The 6,347-nt window shown below is 45.9% G+C and overlaps 1 pseudogene; it reads right to left on the bottom strand.

Moving 5' to 3' along the window:
- The window catches only part of LOC119332891, a 98,317-nt pseudogene that overhangs the window by 84,951 nt on the left and 7,019 nt on the right, over positions 1-6,347 (bottom strand).

Raw genomic sequence — 6,347 nt, 5'->3', positions numbered from 1 at the left:
GATCCGGCTACCAGGGGCACCGTGGCTGAAGGGAGCATTGAGTAATGAGGTCCATGCTCTATCACTCCACATGTCATCCAAAACCAGAAGAAATTTCTGATTTCTGACAGCGTTGAGAAGGGCCGGCACAAGCATAGATTTGTCTTGAGTCGCAGGGAGTACTCCATTGGCAGCGGTGATAGCCGACCTTAGTAGCTCAACCTCGCTGAAGTCCTGCGTGACGCTCAGCCACATCTTCTTTTCAAACTTGGGTTGCATTTCCTCATGGTTGAAGACCTTCTTCGCAAGGGTGGTCTTCCCGATCCCGCCAACACCCACGATGGCGACCACCGCGATGCCATCATTATCCTTTGTCAGCTCCTCCACCAGCGCTCTTGTATCCTCTTCAATCTTCTCCCCTACCACGGCCGAGCGCTCCAACACGGGATCCGTCTTCCGGTCAGCCGCAGAAGGTCGGCCGGTCCTATAATCCTGGTACGTCTCCAGCTTGATGAAGCTGAAGGCAGCGCCTAGCTTGCAGATGTCGTCCAGCCTCTTGTTGAGCTTCCTGATGCGGCTGCCAATGTCATGGGCGAACCTGGGGTGCCGCAACCAGAAGAGCAGAGGGTTGCAGCAGGATGCGGGTGCTGCGTCCCGCCGACCCATGGCCTTGAGCTCGCAGAGGTCGAGGATGTTGGTCGCCTCGTACATGACACCCTTGAGCTTCGTGACCCACCCCTGCACTAGTAGAAAACCGGGCTATGGTCCAGGCCGGCTCAGCTCATTAGTCCCGGTTCAGTCTAGAACCGGGACCAATGTGAGCATTGGTCCCGGTTCGTGAGCCCAGGAGGCCGGCCGGGCCACGTGGGCCATTGGTCCCGATTCGTCTGGACCTTTTGGTCCTGATTGGTGGGACGAACCGGGACCAATGGGCCTCGCTCCTGGGCCACCACCATTGGTCACGGTTGGTGGCTTGAACCGGGAACAAAGGCTTCCCTTCAGTCCCGGTTCATGTCATCAATCGGGACCAATGAGGTGCCTATATATACCCCCCGCGCAAGAGCAGAGCACAGTGCTCTGTTTTTTCTGGCCGAGGGGGAGAGGGCTTTGTGGTGCTCTAGCTCACCTCCTATGCACATGAGGTGTTCGATGGAATGCCCGAGCCACACTACTTAAGCTTTCTCCTCTCGAAGCTCGACCTCCAAGCTCCATTTTCCTCGAGATTTGTCTAGATTTAGCGGTACGTCACGCCCCGTCCCCGTCTTCACCGCCGTCGATCACCCGCGCCGATCTCATCACCGACACCACCGTGATGAGCCTCTTGTTCTTATCTTCTTTCTGAAAGGAAAAATATTCTTACTTCTAGTTTAGATAGATACTTGTATCATTTTCTTACATTTATTATTGCATCTTATATAGTGCGATGGTTTTGGTATCCGCCCCCGTCGGTCCTCGTCCTGTCTATGATTCGGATTTGGTATGTATATTATTTTTATAACTATTGGTTCATTTATTGTTTATGAAAATTATGCCGACCAACGTGACATAGATTTTATTTATCTAGGATGTATGTGAATCGGAAATGATAACCGACCCTATTGTCGAGAGGTTAAATTTAGTTGAAGAAGAAAACAATTTGTTGAAGGAAAAAATAAAAAAAATTGAGGAGAAGATGATATTGGAGTTGCATGTTGCGGATGTCGTCGATGATCATAAGATCAAGATGGATGCAATGCGCTTGAAGATTAGAAAGATTAGAAAATATGCCATTCATACCGAGGCTTGGTATCATTATGCCGTTGGATCAATTGTTACCTTGGTTGCGATTATGATCGCATTTGTTTTCGCATTGAAATGTTTTACATAGTTTCAATGTATGGTTTAATTAATTAGATGCTCTGGAGAGCTATATGTTGTTAGATGAGAACTATGTATGCACTTTGGTTTTAATGTGATGATGAACTTCTTTTAATTTGGACACTTAATTATATATAATGCACGCAGATGAACCGACAATGGATGTACGGTACAGACACACCCGTGAGTACATTAAGGGCGTGCATGAGTTTCTCGATGCGGCTGAGGCAAACAAGCAGAATGGTTTTATGTGTTGTCCATGCACTGAATGTGGGAATACGAGGTCTTACTCTAACCGGAAAATCCTTCACTCCCACCTGCTTTACAAGGGTTTCATGCCACACTATAATGTTTGGACGAGGCACAGAGAAATAGGGGTTATGATGGAAGACGGCGAAGAAGAAGAGTACGATGACAACTATGTGCCCCCTGAATACGGTGATGCTGCAACGGGGGGAGCTGGTGAAGATCAAGAGGAACCAGACGATGTGCCCAATGATACTGCCACGGGTGAAGCTGCTGAAGATCAAGAGGAACCAGACGATGTGCCCGATGATGATGATCTCCGCCGGGTCATTGTCGATGCAAGGACGCAATGCATTAGTCAAAAGGAGAAGCTCAAGTTCGATTGCATGTTAGAGGATCACAAAAAAAGGTTATACCCCAATTGCGAAGATGACAACACAAAGCTCGGTACCATACTGGAATTGCTGCAGTGGAAGGTAGAGAATGCTGTGGCTGACAAAGGATTTGAGAAGCTACTAAAAATATTGAAGAAGAAGCTTCCAAAGGATAACGAATTGCCCGACAGTACATACGCAGCAAAGAAGGTCGTATGCCCTCTAGGATTGGAGGTGGAGAAGATACATGCATGCCCTAATGACTGCATCCTCTACCGCGGTGCATACAAGGATCTAAACGCATGCCCGGTATGCGGTGCGTTGCGGTATAAGATCAGACGAGATGACCCTGGTGATGTTGACGACGAGCCCCTCAGGAAGAGGGTTCCTGCGAAGGTGATGTGGTATGCTCCTATAATACCACGGTTGAAACGTCTGTTCAGAAACGAAGAGCATGCCAAGTTGATGCGATGGCACAGTGAGAACCGAAAGAAAGATGGGAAGTTGAGAGCACCCGCTGACGGGTCGCAGTGGAGAAAAATCGAGAGAAAGTACTGGGATGAGTTTGCAAAGGACCCAAGGAATGTATGGTTTGCTTTAAGCGCGGATGGCATTAATCCTTTCGGGAAGCAGAGCAGCAATCACAGCACCTGGCCCGTGACTCTATGTATGTATAACCTTCCTCCTTAGATGTGCATGAAGCGGAAGTTCATTATGATGCCAGTTCTCATCCAAGGCCCTAAGCAACCCGGCAACGAAATTGATGTGTATCTAAGGCCATTAGTTGAAGAACTTTTACAGTTGTGGAATGGAAATGGTGTACGTACGTGGGATGAGCACAGACAGGAGGAATTTAACCTTAAGGCGTTGCTGTTCGTGGCCATCAACGATTGGCCCGCTCTCAGTAACCTTTCAGGACAGACAAACAAAGGATACCATGCATGCACGCACTGTTTAGATGACACTGAAAGTATATACATGGACAAATGCAGAAAGAATGTGTACCTGGGCCATCGTCGATTTCTTCCGACCAACCATCAATGTCGAAAGAAAGGCAAGCATTTCAAAGGCGAGGCAGATCACCGGAAGAAGCCCGCCATGCGCACCGGTGATCACGTGCTTGCTATGGTCAATGATTTACACTACGTAATCTTTGAAAAGGGTCCCGGTGGACTAGCTGTTCCGAATGACGCTGAGGACACACACCCATGTGGAAGAAGAAATCTATATTTTGGGACCTACCCTACTGGAAAGACCTAGAGGTCCGCTCCTCAATCAACGTGATGCACGTGACGAAGAACCTTTGCGTGAACCTGCTAGGCTTCTTGGGCGTGTATGGGAAGACAAAAGATACACCTGAGGCACGAGAGGACCTGCAACATTTGCACGAAAAAGATGGCATGCCTCCGAAGCAGTATAAAGGTCCTGCCAGCTACGCTCTTACAAAAGAAGAGAAAGAAATCTTCTTTGAATGCCTGCTCAGTATGAAGGTCACGACTGGCTTCTCGTCGAATATAAAGGGAATAATAAATATGCCAGAGAAAAAATTTCAGAACCTAAAGTCTCATGACTGCCACGTGATTATGACGCAACTGCTTCCGGTTGCATTGAGGGGGCTTCTACCGGAAAACGTCCGATTAGCCATTGTGAAGCTATGTGCATTCCTCAATGCAATCTCTCAGAAGGTGATCGATCCAGAAATCGTACCAAGGCTAAGGAGTGATGTGGCGCAATGTCTTGTCAGTTTCGAGCTGGTGTTCCCACCATCCTTCTTCAATATCATGACGCACGTCCTAGTTCATCTAGTCGACGAGATTGTCATCCTTGAGCCTGTATTTCTACACAATATGTTCCCCTTTGAGAGGTTCATGGGAGTCCTAAAGAAATATGCCCGTAACCGCGCTAGGCCAGAAGGAAGCATCTCCATGGGCCATCAAACAGAGGATGTTATCGGGTTTTGTGTTGACTTCATTCCTGGCCTTAACAAGATAGGTCTCCCTAAATCGTGGTATGAGGGGAGGCTGACTGGAAAAGGCACTCTTGGAAGAGACTCAATAATATGCAGGGACGGATATTCTTGGTCTCAAGCACACTACACAGTTCTACAGAACTCTACCTTGGTGACCCCGTATGTCGATGAACACAAGAACAGTCTGCGCTCCAAACACCCGGAGCAGTGCAACGATTGGATTACATGTGAACACATCAGGACTTTCAGCAGTTGGTTGGAAACACGTCTCAGAGGTGACAACACTGTTTGTGATGAGTTGTACTTGTTGTCAAGGGGACCATCTTTGACTGTATTGACTTACAAAGGATACGAGATAAATGGGAATACATTTTACACGATCGCCCAAGATCAAAAGAGCACCAACCAAAACAGCGGTGTCCGCTTTGATGCAGCAACCGAGAGCGGAAAGGACACATATTATGGTTACATAGTGGACATATAGGAACTTGACTACGGACCTGATTTTAAGGTCCCTTTGTTTAAGTGCAAATGGGTCAATCTGTTAGGCGGCGGGGTACAGGTAGACCCACAGTACGGAATGACAACAGTGGATCTGAAAAATCTTGGGTACACTGACGAACCGTTCGTCCTAGCCAATGATGTGGCACAGGTTATCTATGTGAAGGACATGTCTACCAAACCGAGAAAAAGAAAAGATAAGGAAGCGAATACATCATACGATGAGCCAAAGCGCCACATAGTTTTTTCAGGAAAAAGGGACATCTTGGGAGTGGACGGCAAGACAGACATGTCTGAAGATTATGAAAAGTTTCATGAAATTCCTCCCTTCAATGTCAAGGCTGACCCAAGCATCCTGATAAACAATGAAGATTATCCATGGTTATGGTGCAATAAGCAAATGACAGAAGCGAAGAAAAAGTGAAGACTTTCTCCCGCAACTATTATGATGATACCAGGCCAAATTTGTAACAGACAAACATGCTACCATTGTCCGTTTTATGGTTCATTTGAAATGCTTTCATGTCTTATGGTTCGAAACTTTGATACTTCGAAAGTGATTGTCCATTTTGTACACGAAGTGCATCAAGTTTTTGTCGTAACCCTCTCTACTTTTTGGAACATGCTATGTGGGTGAAATGATGATACCATGCCAACTTTCAACCTTTTCAGAGTTCATTTTAAAATGCTTTCCAATTTCAGAGTCATTTAGCTCAAAGAATGAATTAATAGCAAACAGAATGAACTACAAAACTTTTATGAAAATAAAAACAATCAATTAAAATATTATGTTATGATCAACTAAAAGAAATCACTAAAAAACTATAAGTATTTAGTTGTAAGTATAAATAAAAAATAAATAGAAAAACAAATTCTATTTTTATAGTAAAGTTATTCATAAACTAGCGATTCACACAAATTTTTAAAAATTCAAATTTAAACTATTCAAAATTTAAAACTAATGGCACTAACAGAAAGTTTATAATTTTTGTGACCTAAAAGCAAAAAGAAATCACTAAAAACTGTAAGTATTTAGTTGTAAGTAGAAATAAAAAAATAAAAAACCAAAAATATGTAGAAATAAAAAAGAAAAAACCAAAAAAAATGCCTCCTACTGGGCCTCCACGGCCTGAATACGACTAGAAACCCTACATGGGCCAGGATTCAGGCCCGCAGAAGGCCCAATAGGCCCACAGGTAGTAGCAAGTTTAGGCCCGAAAGCCTGCATTAGAGAGGAGCTCGAATGGGGAGGCACAACAGCGCTTATAAACCAGTGCCGGCGCCGTTCAGCTAGCGATGTGGGACTAAACTTTTGGGCGCGGGGCAGCACAAGGCCATTGGTCCCGGTTGGTGGCACCAACCGGGACTAAAGGGGGCTTTGGTCCCGGTTCGTGGCACCAACCGTGACCATTGCCCCCCTT

Source organism: Triticum dicoccoides, chromosome 7A, assembly GCF_002162155.2.
Source record: "Triticum dicoccoides isolate Atlit2015 ecotype Zavitan chromosome 7A, WEW_v2.0, whole genome shotgun sequence".
NCBI classification, from domain to species: domain Eukaryota; kingdom Viridiplantae; phylum Streptophyta; class Magnoliopsida; order Poales; family Poaceae; genus Triticum; species Triticum dicoccoides.
The sequence above is the reverse complement of the archived record's forward strand: the minus strand, read 5'-3'. Positions and strand labels throughout refer to the sequence as shown.